At 31.7% G+C, this 15,262-nt stretch overlaps 1 pseudogene; it reads left to right on the forward strand.

Moving 5' to 3' along the window:
- The first annotated feature begins 1,634 nt into the window (after positions 1-1,634).
- Positions 1,635-1,753, forward strand: LOC145296338 (5S ribosomal RNA; annotated as a pseudogene).
- Positions 1,754-15,262: the final 13,509 nt, after the last annotated feature.

Genomic DNA, 15,262 nt, shown 5'->3' on the forward strand with positions numbered 1-15,262 from the left:
TAGGAACTCTGAATCTCCTAACTGTATTCTCAGCAATTACTGCCATCCATAGTTGTTGTCGTCACACCACGTTTTTGGCCAAGTAAGCCTCTGGCGAGCTTTGAGGAGGATTGAAACCGCTATCTTCAGACAATTGTCACCTGGAACTGTAGAGATTCAACGTCTCTATCTACTGCGGCACGGGCCCCGAAAGACGATCAAGGTTGGATATTTTGGTCTTATAAATCCACCTTTATTTATTATCTGATCTTCTATGGTCGGGTCCGTACTGAATGGTATATATATTATTTAATTGGAATTCATTATTGAGGTGAGTATTATTTTATTAATTTATTTATTGCGGACTATTATCCTCATCTTTCTTAGTTAGTTGCTGAGACAACAACAACTATGGATGGCAGTAATTGCTGAGAATGCAGTTAGGAGATTCGGAGTTCCTATCTCGTCGTGGTTACCACCTGACGAAGGATTAGTTGGCTGAAACAACAACTAACTAAGAAAGATAAGGATAATAGTCCGCAATAAATAAATTAATAAATAATACTCATCTCAATAATGAATTCCAATTAAATAATATATATTGAAACATTCTATACGGAACATAAGAATATAAAAGTTATTTTCAATAATGAAAATGTCTAATTATAAAACATATGTTTCGTGAAGAAAGCTGAGTTAGTTATAAGTCTTAAGAACGTGTAGGCCAATATGTTCATAGTATGAATATGCATGTGTAAATAATATACAGATTTGAGCATTTGGCAGTGTGTATGTATGTGCGTTGGTTTACCTTGTTCTTTTTACTGCATGTATAGCTGTGAGTAACAATTTGTTTTTGTTCGCCCAACTCTTGCCAGTGTGTAGGAATGTGTTTCAGAATTTATTTTTAAATGGCCTTATATCATTTAAAATAAAAAAAAAAACTCAGGATAAAATAAATTTGGTAAAATTGTTTTTTTAATGTGTTCGAAACGCTCCTCCATGGGATTAATGGATTATCTCATGACGTCACTTCCTCTAGTGACGTCACTTCCGATATCAAGACCGGTGCCCGACAGTCTGAGATTGGCCGCGACCAAGCCAGTCGTGTGCACAAACGCCCACAGTTGGGCAATGGTATTCTCAACTCGCTTTGCCTGTAATATATATGAATATACTTCGTTTCCTAAAATTCCTGTGTTTCCTTTCGTTTATATCCATTTAACCCAATAACATAATGGTTTCAAAATTTTATTGAATTTCGTTTTAAAATAATGACCAGACAATCTTTTGTTTGTGTTAGAATGGTTGCTTTCGTGTCATCATTTCATTGATTGATTTGAGTCAGGTGATGCTAACAAACACGAGCAGATGACAATTCAAATTTAGGCGGTTTCCTTCAAATGAGATCTTGGTGTTGAACCTTAACAACTTATTTTTCATCTCCATGAATTTAGTTTTCTTATGTTATGAAAATTGCGTTCACGGAAATTAATTCTTCTTCTTTATGATAACTCGATATAAGAATGTCGAAAAGAAATTCAAATAAACGTTGGGTTAAGAAGTTGAAACGATTGTTCTCTTAAGTAAATATATTTAAGCCATTTTTTAGTGATCTTCTTTTGACAACAGAAAGGGAACCATTTTTCATCATGATATACGGCATAATCACGGTGACACACCGGTTCCCGTCAGATCACCAAAGTTAAGCAACGTTGAACTTGGTCATTACTAAAATGGGTGACCAATTTGGAAATTCCAGGCGCTGTATGTTGGAGGACGTCGACACCTCCCTGCAAGAATTGCAAAAACCCAACATTGTCATCTCCTCTGACAGAGATATACATGCGACTAGGGACCGCTTGTGAATTTCATACTCCCATGAAGCTTCTTCCTTTGGGGGAAGCCGGTTAAACCCAAATAGGGTTAGTGCTGACGCAGTTACAGTAGTTTTTTTATGATAATGCCCGTCCTTACGCAACACGACTGAGAAAAAATCTTCTACGAAAAATTGGATTGGGAAATCTTGCCCCATCCTGCATAGTCTCTTGACCTAAATCCCTCTGGTTATCACTTATTTCAAGGATTACACAACCATTTAGATGGCCTTAACTTAACATCACGAGGAGATTGAATTAGAATGATATTTCACATCAAAACCTAAAGAATTTTACAAGCAAGGCATTTATAAGCTTGATGAAATCAAATTATAGAGACCAAATGTCGTTATTTTATGAATAAAATGTTTTTTAACTCAAAAGCTTTTTCATTTTCAAGATTAAATTTGAAATCGACAAAAACTTTTGCATTGACTGCCAAAAATATGCAAACATAGGGAGCATAATAACAGTGATGATAATAATAATAATAATAATAATAATAATAATAATAATAATAATAATAATAATGATAATGATAATAATAATAATAATAATAATAATAATAATAATAATAAATGCAGTGTTTCTGTTCATCTACCTTTCTGTCAGTCTATTCCGCCATCTTGAAAATAGTCAATTAAAAACAAAAGCAATACAAACACTGACATTTGAGAGATTTTGGGTGAAAAGTTTTAATTAATTGTATTAAGCTCAAGGATACATGTTGTCTACAAGAAAACATTGCAGCAGTAAAACAATTGAATAGACAAATAAACAAAAAAGTGTGCGTGTTGCTCATGTGTAGATTTTAATTAAAATTCCCATTTCATTTGCTGGTTAGAACATCTGTGAGCTCATAGGACATCATTTTGATTGGTAATGTGACATGTTGAACCTTTACTAAATACCAGTTTTATTTCCGAGTGCTTCCTGAATGCTCGAGTCACATTGTTACTTCAATTCAGCATGTGGTCAAATTAATGCACTGACATGACAGTAAAATGAACTCAATATGTTTTAGATCAATCAGCAATGATACTAGTAAACCTGATTAAGGGGCTGATATATTATGAAATCATAATACTGGTGAGCCCTTGGGCTTTTTAACAACTGTAAAATATAGATGACACTACTGAAGTTATGGGTTCAGAAAAAAATTGTTTTATCAAGTTAATGCCCCATTAGAGGGGTTAAAATTATTTAAATTTTCTCAAATTTTGAAATATGTAAATTTTATTTCATTTACTTACTGTTAGATGAATAAATAATTAATCTATAATATTTGGACAGAGATAACTCCTTTGTACACTAAAATTATCTCCATTGTCAAGAGACATTTTAAAGCAGGATTTATCTGCCCTTTGGGAAAAATATTAAGGCGGGATTTATCTGCCCTTGACAGATCACATGATCATAGTACATGGAGTAGGGATTCAAAAATAGATGTTAGCTCGATCACAGTCTATTTACAGAAAACCTATCATCACCATAGTTATTTCCTTCAGTTGTAAAATGCTTAAATAAATCATTTTATATTCTTGCTATATTGTTGATCTCCATAGTATCGAATATTTCTTCATAGTTGAGGTTGATCATTCAAGAACCATCAAAAGATGTTCAAATTTGAATAAAATAAAATTGTATATTTTCATAGAATTGTATATTTCATCATTTTGGATTAAGGAGTTAATGTATTTTTCACAAAACCTGTCTTATGTTGACTCTATTCGTGTATCTTTAGTTCAATATGATCTTAATTTCTTTGGGGCTCTTGTAAAGTATAAACGATAATCAAAACGAGAGGGAAAGGTCGTTGAACAAGGAGGAAGTCACTAAAATTAATTTCTTTGGTTATTACCAGTTTCTTAATTTTTATAGTAACGGTGCAGAAAGACAGAAATAAATGGTCACGGTTTGCATGTGTCCACTGTAAGGAAACAGTAGCACGCAGACCTAAGATATATGAGTGTGAAGCAAGGGCACTTTATGTAAATTTAAACTGTTGGGAGTTTGAAATGGCTGAAAAAAAGGAGTCAGATTTTTTGCCTGAGAAAGAGTTTTATTTTGGAGTCCACGTCGTCCGTGTGTGTTTCTGGACTGCTGCTGCTTATGCAAAGAGCAAACATCTTTGTCGTTAGTGAAGAGGAGAAAATACTCCGGCTCGAGTGTGTGTTTTTTACAACTCAAATTATATATTTAAAAGCATAATTGTATACCAAATAAATCAGTATCCTTTAATTAAGGTTATAGATACTCAAGTAGAAATTATTTTGTAGCTAAGGGGACAGGTCTCTACATAACAAGATAGGAAATACTTATATATATATATATATATATATATATATATATATATATATATATAAATATATATATATATGTTTGTATATTTTGGCAGCAAGTCATTATTTAGACACGTCTGATTGAACACGACAGAGTTATTCCTTTTTCTGATCTGTCTGGAAATCTTTTTCATTTGCTGAGCGGTCTTTTTAATTTCAGCAGACATATATATATAGAATTGCACCCAAAAGTTGTTGTTCGGCCATTTTTTTTTTTTTTTTCTCAATTCTATATAATATGCGTGCCGAAATTAAAAAGACCACTTGGCAAATGGAAAAGATTTCCAGAGAGATCGGAAAAAGGAATAACTCTCGTGTTCAATCAGACGTGTCTATATATATATATATATATATATATATATATATATAGTCTTGGAAGTTTTTTAACCTTTAAAACCTATTTAATATTTCTATTTTTTATCATTCGTTAGAAAACTATTTAGTCAGTAAGTCATTTAATCACCTGCAATTACTGCATCAACTTGCTCTTTCAAATTCACCATAGTACTAATGGTAATTTAAGGGATCATCAGTTGTTTACCATGAAACACTGTTTCCGGGATTCAAAAACAAAACAGTATATTAAATCATGACTTCCCAGCAGTGTTGATCAAACACCACCTCCCTTAATCTTAAGAAGAAGACATGTTACAGATATTAGATCTAGTTTCTTATTCTTAATTAATTGGCTAACCTATTCATGCTATGAAAATGAATTCCGCACCTGGGATATTCATCTGTTTCCAAATTCAAAATAGATATATTTTTTAATTTTTTTTTTTTTTTTTTTACACGGTGGTCACCACTTATCAAGGCCCGGAAGCCAATCAGGGATAAGGGTTATTGCAAGTACAGTACGTTAGTGTGGAGATTTAATGAAGTGTTTACTTAAGGGGGCGGTTCATTAGGAATTTGTTAATGTTGGACTTGAAGACATCCAGGTTGTAGTCTGGTGGGAAGCAGGCAGACGGAACAGAGTTACACAGGCGTGCAGTTCTAAGAAAGAAGCTTTGTTCATGGAATCTACGTTTTGATTTAGGCACAGATAAAGAGTGGGGAAAATTTTTGACAGTGTATTCAGCTAGACGGGTGTTTTTCGTGAAAGATTGACAAGGGGGTACCAGAGATTGGAGTTCAGACGAGCACCTGCCATGGAAATAACGATAAAACAAGGATAGACTCGCAACGTCTCTTCTGTGGAAGAGAGGTTGCAGGGTAGAGAAAAGGGCATCCCCCACTAAGCCACGAAGTCTATTTTATACTCTGTCAAGGCAGGGTAGGCTGTTTTTAGCAGCTCCTGCCCAGATATGGCATCAGTATTCCATCCTTGGACATACTTGGCTTTTATATAGATAGAGAATTGCATCAGTAGTGAGATATCTTCTGGAGCGGTAGAAGGATCCCCCCATCTTTCCAGCGACCTTGGTAACAGACTTGATGTACGTGTTCCATTTCAGATCAGGAGTAAAGGACAAACCCAGAAGTTTGTCAAAACACGGGGCTTCTCCCAGACGAGAGACATCCATTTCAATTGATGCCAGATGGGGATCAGAGTGTTGATGATGTAAAGATAGGAGTTTGGTTTTAGATGCATTAAAGGTAACAAACCACGTCTTCCCCCACTGAACCATGCGCTTGAGATCAGAGGAGAGAGAATCAGAGAGAACTTTGTCATTTACAGCCTTTGATGTGTTGCCGTAGATGGTCGTGTCATCAGCATAGATGTCAACGAATGATTTAAGTATGTGTTTAGGGAGATCATTGATATAGATCAGGAAGAGAGTTGGGCCCAGGATTGACCCTTGAGGGACTCCAGCATTAATACTGCAGGCCTCTGATTTTTGTCCATCGACCAGTACTCTTATGAGCCTATCAGAGAGAAATGATTTAATGATTGAGAAAATATTTCCAGTTATACCATAGCTGGAAATCTTGTGAAGTAGGCCCTTATGCCATACTTTGTCGAAGGCCTTTGATATTTAAGAGCAATTGCCCTAGAAAGGAAGCCTTTGTCAAGAGACTCACTAATCCTGTGAGATATAACCGTTAGCACATCTGCGGTAGATCTTGCAGAATGGAAACCATATTGTGTGTCACTAAGAAGGTTATTTCTGCTGAGGTGGTTGGCAATTTCTCTATTTAATATGGATTCCAGCAACTTACTCATAACACACAGCCTTATATTTATAAGATTTGGATTAATCCATTTGGCCACTTAACACCCCTACTATGATTAGTACTTTATATATTTACATTCTTATTTATTGAGAAATAAAAATATATAAAGGTTAAAAATATTTATAAATATATACATTCATTTTATTTTTTTATATAATACATTTATACATTACTAATAAAGTTTTGGATTTCCTTTATTAATATATTTTGGTTTATTTTATACGATCCAAAAGAATCAGGATAACAAACAAATGCTTTATTTAACTGTTTAAATATTTTAGTTTTATCCCCATCTTGTTTTATCATCCTTATTTCTAAGCTAGAAACTGGGGGTATAAACTCTATTAATTTTAAAGTAACGCGAGTTATTCTCAAAAATTCTGACAGAATCTATCTATAATAATAATAATAATAATCTATATTTATAAAAGCGAAAATGTATGTATGCATGTACGTATGTATGTATGTGTGTTTGTATGTCTTGCAAAAACATTCGACACGGGTCACGGATTTTCACCAGATTGGTATCATTTTAAAGCTCCATCCTTCGCCCGATAAATATCGAAAAATTGGCCAAAAACATTAATTCCTTCACTCTAAAATCATCAGTTTTCTACAGGGAGAGGTCAGCAAAAACCGTCCTCTCATGACAAGTTCGCTTCTATGCATGCGCAAATGACGTCGGAACATGATTTAGTTTAAATATTAAAAAACACGACCTAATTCTGTCAACGTCGTCTTAGCTCAGTTCATTAGAGCGCGACCTCATTATCTAATGGTTTTGGGTTCGAGTCGTAGTGTGAGATCTGTTTTTTTTTTTTTTCGATTTTTAAAGGTTTAATATTGAAACAGAGTTATTTAAGCCATTTTTCACGGTCTATGCTTTTTTGGGGGGAGGGGGTTACTTTTAAGCTTTTTTAAAGAAGTTTTTACATTCGTTTTTCTGTTTTTTCCCCCATCACATTCGCGTTTTCTTTTTTTTTTTTGTTTTTGTTTTTCCGATTTTTACATTTAACATCGTTCGTTTGCCTTACGTTAGTTCTTTTTGTGTTTTTTTTGGGGGGGGATTTTTTAAAGTTTTAACATTTATTTTATACTAGCGAGGTGCGTGTGCTCTTAAATAAAAAAAGAAACTGGGGAGGGGGGGGGTAAAAAGTTTTGCGAAGTTGGTAGGATCAAACCCGAAGCCCTGAGGCGAAGTTGGAAAATAAAATGTGAAAAAAAACATGAACCGTTCGGCCAGCCAGAATGAGTTACTCAAAGATGTTTGAATTTATTTAAGTAAGAACAAAATTAACAGGTGCCCGCACGGAAGATTTTGTGCGAGCGTTACGACGACGGCGACGTAAGCAATAGCTATTCAGCAGTTGCTATTAATGAGGTCAATGACCAGGTTTGTTTGTTATAAGCGAAGTAAAAAAAGAAAACATAAAAACGAACGTTAAAACTTAAGCGGGGAGGGGGGTAATCAAAACATCGAAAAAAAAACCCCAAAAAACTAATGTAAGGCAAACGAACGATGTTAAATATAAAAATCTCAAAAAAACAAAAACAAAAAAGGAAACAGAAAAACGAAAGTTAAAAAAAATCATGTGAAAATGGCTTAAATAAGACTGTTTCGATATTAAAATAAAAAAAAAAATAGGTGGGTACCCGGATGTGTTTGGGTGTGTGGTCGTGGGTGGATAAATGAAGTAAAAAAAACCAGAAAAATGAACGTTACGTGAAAAATGGCTTAAATAACACTGGTTCAATATTTAAATTTAAAAAATCGAAAGAAAAAAAGACATCTCACACCACGATTCGAACCCAAAACTTTGAGATAATAACCCAACGCGCTAACCAACTGAGCTAACACGACGTACATGAAATTTAGTCAGTTCTTCAACTATTTAAATAAATCAGGTCATGACGTCATCTGACGCATGCGTAGAACCGGTCGTCGTCACGAGAGGACCGTTTCTGTTGATCCCCCCTGTCGAAAATTGTCGATTTCGGTGTGAAAAAATGAACGTTTTTGGCCAATTTTTCGATAATTTTCGTGCGAAGGTTGGGGCTTCAATATGATACAGAGTTTGTGAATTTTCGTTGTGTTTGTCGAAAGTTTTTAGCGGACACACAAACACACATACAAACATACATACATACATACACACATTTTCGCTTTTATATATATATAGATAAAATATTTAATAATTTACTATTTAATATTTAAAAATATTGACTTCGCTTATTCTTATAATTTGATTAACACCCCCCTTCTGCCCGAGCACATACACCTCTAAACACCCGGGCAACGCCGGGTACCCCCCCCCGCTAGTCTATATATATAAAAGGCAAATGCGTGCACGCATTTTTTGTATGTCTCGAAAAGGCTTTTTTCACCCACAATCCCAGGGGGGGGGGTTACTATTGCTTAGAACTGTTTATATAATATGTGCGATTTGCGAACGTGCGTTGCATCTACATTTATTTACGTCGATTTTTACTAAATTATTGCTATTTCAGCCCGTCTTGTGTTCGTTCAGCTTTTTTTGTATTCAAAACTAATTCAAAGCTAAGGTGGAGTTCGGGCAACCGCACTGGGGAACGTCCAGAAGCAATCAGCTTTCATCAATGTGGGGCCAAACTCCTTATATCAGACAATTGCTATTCAATCTAGACAATGGGGATCTGGTTTCCCCCTCCCCAACATCTTGGGGAAACAACTAGCCTGGTTAAACAAACCCAAAAGCTGTCCCGCAGCAAAAGTTAACTCCACTACTTCTATTTGATCATTAATGAGGCCAAATAGAAGCAGCAGAGTTAACTTTTATTGCAGACACATTTTAATTCTGTTTTTAATAGTTTTAAATAAATTCAAACGTGTTTCAGCTACTCTGTGTTGCTGGCCGAGCGGGTTAACGTGTTAGGTTTTTTGCACACTTTATCTAAAGGCTGTGAGTTCGAATCGTGGTGTGAGATATCTTTCTCTTTTTTTTTCGATTTTTAAAGGTTTAAAATTGAAACAGAGTTATTTAAGCTATTTTTCACGTTCTGTTTTTTTTTTCAGCTTTTTTAAAGAAGTTTTAACGTTCGTTTTTCTTTTTTTGTTTTCCCGATTTTAAGAAATTTTAACATCATTCGTTTGCCTTTGGTTAGTTTTTTTAACGTTCGCGTTTTCTTTTTTTTGTTTTCCCGATTTTAAGAAATTTTAACATTATTCGTTTGCCTTTGGTTAGTTTTTTTTTTTTTTGTTTGTTTGTTTGTTTTTTCGATGCTTTTAAGTTTTAACATTTTTGTTATAATATTTAAACAGGGTGATTACTTCGCTTATTCTTTTGTTTTGATTTACCCCAGAGCACACACACCTCTAAACACCCGGGCAACGCCGGGTACCCCCCCCCCGCTAGTGGTTCCATAAAAACAGGGCAGGTACTATTTTTATGCGGCATATGAACTATTTAAAAGCGGAAAGAGTTTCTTTTATCGAATATTTTATAAAGAAAAATCCCATCCTCAATTTTTATATCTAAGTCCAGAAATGTAACCTGTTGTCCTCTATGTTCACAATTCAATTCTAACTCCTTTGGATATATAAGATGTTTATTTTTTTCGAATTCTTCATTATCGTTTTATACATATAAGATCATCTATAAATCGCTTACACCCATGAAAATTATATGTTTTAGATATATCATTTAATTCTTTTATAAGTTTTTCATGCTGGAATTTTAGTGTATAGCGTACTAAAATCATAAGTCGCTATAGATTTTGCTTTTATTCTGGAGTTTATTTTATCTAGTTTTTCTTTTACTGGTTGCAAATTATTTACCACCAATTTTCTTTTCTGGTGCGAATTATTTATTTGATTTATAATTAATTTAAATATTTTAGATATAGCTTTACTTAGAGGTTTAGTAATGCACGTCTTAGAACCTACAATAAACCTAGCGGTAACTGGATTTTTGTGCATTTTAGGTATCCAATAACTTTCTAACTTTAATCCTACTTTTTCACTAATAATACTATTATTCAGAATAATACTATCTAAATTAATGTTATTTACTTTATAGGTATCTGAAACTTTACCTATAATTCCTACTTCTATCAATAAACGTTGTATATAATATTTTTTACATATAAAAGCTATATTGTTTGCCGCTTTATCAATAGGAACTATTACAAACTTATCTTGAAGTATTTTAAGTTCCTTCAGTATTTCTGAATTTTTAAGAGGATTAGTTTTTTTAGGGTGTAAATTTTTTTATACGTTTAACCTTTTAATTTACACATTCAAGTATATCATTTTTCCTTGTATCAAACGTAGACTGTGCTAATTTATATTTCTTTACAGTAGACATAATAACACCTTCTAAAGCTTTAGTTACTTCTTTAACGCATTTAGTGTAATTTAGCCATTTTATTAGGTTCTTTTATAATTTTGACCTTTACTAAGGAGTTTTCTTAATTTAGAATTTTTTACTATCTTTAGATTTCCTGTAATTACATGTTTTATCTCATTTTTACAGAAAGGAGAGGAAATTACATTCACATTCTGGAATATTTATAATATTATCATTCATATCAATATGTTCTACCGTTTTTTTTTATAATTGAAAACCTTATAGTTGGCCCTAGTTTATATGTAACTATTGGTTTTTGATCTTTTGTCTGTAACTCATTTGGTAGTAATTGTATAGTTTTTTGTTTATTAAATATTTTAGGTAAATTTATATCATCAAAACCTTTATTTTCATACAAAATTACACAAACATTTCTAGGTTTCTTTTTTATACCATCCACAGGTGTCTTATATCATTTAGTGTCGATTATATCCAGAATATAATCATACCATTGAATGAAATAGTCCTTCTTATATATCGTATCTGGTTGTAATAATATTTTCGATGCTATTTCCTTCAAAACCTTCTTTTTTGTTTGATTAAGTAGTTTTCTTATATAATTGAAAGACTCGGAAATTTGATTAACCATAATATCTTTAGTTTTACTAAAAAATGTTCTCGCATGAAATAACTGATTTTCTATTATTTTTATTAACATAAGTTCTATCTTTAATACCGTAGCGAGGCAAAGCTGGCTATAATCGACCTACATTTTCGGAATCTTGTATGTTTTATATATATATATATATATATATATATATATATATATATATATATATATATATATATATATATATATATATATATACCTTATTAATATTAGTAAATTGCCAAACAATCTAATCGTATGGTAAAAATAATATAAAGAATTAGTTTCATATTTTCAACTGATCTAAATCTTTTTTAGATATAACCCTAGTTAACAAATTTCAGAAAATTAATATTTGATGAATAAATTAATAGTAATAATAAAAATAGTAGTATTAACTCATTTCTTTGTAGAATTAAAATAAAAAAATTCAAAACACTTTATTTCATACATTGAATAAAATATACACTTTATTTCATACATTGAATAAAATATACACTTTATTTCATACATTGAATAAAATATACACTTTATTTCATACATTGAATAAAATATACACTTTATTTCATACATTGAATAAAACCTGTCTAGCTTTACAATATGAACAAAGATGACTGCCGAAACAAACACACAATGTTTAGTTTTCTGTGAACATTTTCTTCTGGCAGCATTATATTGTCATGCTTTTTTTTTTTTATCTAAGCAAAGAATTTCTATTTTTCCTGGTGAGTATATCCACGAAAAATAGACAGTATTAACATAATAATAACCGTTTGTTTCTGCATAACACAACGGATCTGTAAAACATGTACCGAAATTTTAACATGTTGGAGGAGCTGTTTTACATGAAATATAGTGTTTGTATCTTGGAATATAACTATACTGTTATTATTTTATATATACTCTGTTGAAAAAACATATTTCACCAAAACAACACATATATAGTTTTTTTTTAATGTGTAATATATATATATATATATATATATATATATATATATATATATATATATATATATATATATATATATATATATATATATATATATATGTACTAGCAAACGTAACCGTCGTTGACTGGGTTTAAAGACAGCCTACAGAAAATGGACTCTGATTTATGAAAGTATAAGTTATGAAAAGGAAGGGTTGTAAATTTGGGTTGAATTTGGGGGTATCAAAACCAAAGCAAAATATGATGAAACTAAAAATAAGATAGATAAACCCCATAATTTATTGTACCATACCTGTTCACACTGAAACACTTATCACAATATTCTGTGGATCTATATGAAAAAAACCTTGTTAAACTTTGTGACATATTTCCATTCTATGGAGGACAGGCGCGAACGAACACCCAATAATTTTATTATACCATATTTTTTCAAACTGAAACATAATTATCAAAGTATATTACGCAGATATGAAAAGTCTTTATTAAAGTTTGTGCCTATTTCCATTCTATGGAGGCCAGGCGCGAATGCAGACCCCACAATTTTATTATACCATCTCTCTTTAAGTTAAAACACACTTATCAAAGTATTATTATGTATATCTATATCAAAAACACTTGTAATCGTTTTTATTTTAATTTTTAATTTTTTTTTTTATTTTCATACTTTGTGGACCAGGCGCGAACGCAGACCCCACAATTTTAATGAACCACCGTTCTGCCAGATCAAACATACCCATTCCTGTGTCTCGATACATCTATCATTATATGTAATCAGTTTTTTAAAATAGTCAACCATATAGGAGCCTATTCGTGACCAGACACACACACACACACACATTCAGCTTTATATATATATATATATATATGATGAAAATAATAGAAATAATATTTCAACAAAATAGAGAAATAAAAAGGAACAAACCGTGTTATATGTTCATCAACGTTTTGTCGCGAAATAAGCACAAAACATTAATGAACACATAACACGGTTTGTTCCTTTTTATCTCTCTCTCTCTCTCTCTCTCTCTCTCTCTCTCTCTATATATATATATATATATATATATATATATATATATATATATATATATATATATATATATATATATAATGTCCCCACAAATGCCATAGCTTACATAAATCATGAAAGTTGAAAACCGGAAGTCCTAGATTCGAGTTTCATCCTCCCTTGGTCTCATCAGGATTTAAAACTCGAGTCTAAGACTTCCTGTTGTTTAGTTTTCATACATAAAGTAAATTTCACAGTGTATGAGGCTTATTTGAAACTGGAGATATTCATAATCTTACTCTATTTCCAAAAAAGGGGAGATATAACATATGAGAAATATTTGGAATCAAGTCTCTCCTTGCTGTTATTTCAGATCATTTGAAAACCCTAGTAGCAACTTTTTGTCTCCCCTTCATCAAGGCCAGAGGTTTTGGAGCTTGATTAATTATGGACTCTAATATTTTGGTGAAAAGAAGGATGAGGCTAATGGGGCGATAATGTAATGGGTCAGTTCTTTTGCCAAAATTCTTGTAAACTGGTACCAAAGAGGCAATTTTCTAGCAGGAAAGCAAGATTCGTTCAGGCATTTGTTGAAAAGTTTGGAGAGAACAGGAGAAACCTCAATGGAGCATTTTTTTAACAGCACAGCAGGGATGAGATCAGGTCCACGTGCTTTTGAGATGTCTAGAGTTTTTTTTATGACATAATGTACTTGAGAAGAGATGATTTTCAGATTATCATCAATTACATTTTGGCTTAGTTATCATTTAATTATAAAAAAAGCAAACATTTAAAAAAATTTAACTATATTTTCTCAAATGATGGTAAAAGTTCAGAATTAAATATTTTGTATGATTCTTTTCTATATCAGAGCAAACCATCAAAACTTGTCCAAGCATGTGGGTCCAAAATCAATGTACCTTAATATATGTATATATTCTGGAAGGTTTGTATGTAGGAGTGGTGGAATAACATATAATTAACTAAAATGACTTTTGTTGAATATGTACATCAATTACCTTTCACAAATAAAGACACCTCCCCATATATATATATATATATATATATATATATATATATATATATATATATATATATAACTACTTCATTTACTCACATAAATTTATACCAAAATATAGATTTATGCGTAAACTTTAAGTATTTACTTCAAAAGTGCTCAATACGTAGGTAGAGCTAGTTATATATATATAAGCCTAATTACCATATATATTTTGTAACTTACTATATATATATATATATATATATATATATATATATATATATATATATATATATATATATATATATAATGATTATATTGCTGTGGTTTCTTAGATGTTAATCCAATGATTCTCCAGTGCTTATAAAAACAATGCTCAATAATAAAAACAGTAACCTGTATTATTATATAATTTTCTTTATTCATTCAAACATTATTTGCTACACATGTGTATACATGTTCCATTTCTGATTTATTTCGACATTCAGTATCGACATCCAGTATCATCAGGCCACTAGTCTGAATTGGTTTCAAATTTGAAACCCGTGCAGACTGATGAAATTTTGAAAGAAGCCAGAAGTGAAATATGCATGCAACGTGGCCAATAATTTTGCTTGAATAAAGAAAACTATACAATATATACATAAACTATACAATATATATATATATATATATATATATATATATTTATATATATATATATATATATCGTTCGTTAAATTCTGCCTGTGTTTGTTTACAATATCACATCAGCTGATATTTAGTTTTGATGATGATGAATGTCCTGGAAAAATTACTTCGGATTAATGTTTAGTTTTAAAATATGCAAATGAAGAAATAGTTTGCAGCGATTTTAAATAGTACCTCTTCTTTTATCGTAAATTGAACTCATTAACAAGAAAAATTAAAATAAAATGGTGAGGTGCACCCGGGCTTGAACAGAGGCGCATTCGATCG

The sequence above is a fragment of the Euprymna scolopes genome, chromosome 16 (genome assembly GCF_053919585.1).
Source record: "Euprymna scolopes isolate OS-2025 chromosome 16, ASM5391958v1, whole genome shotgun sequence".
Lineage (NCBI taxonomy): Eukaryota > Metazoa > Mollusca > Cephalopoda > Sepiida > Sepiolidae > Euprymna > Euprymna scolopes.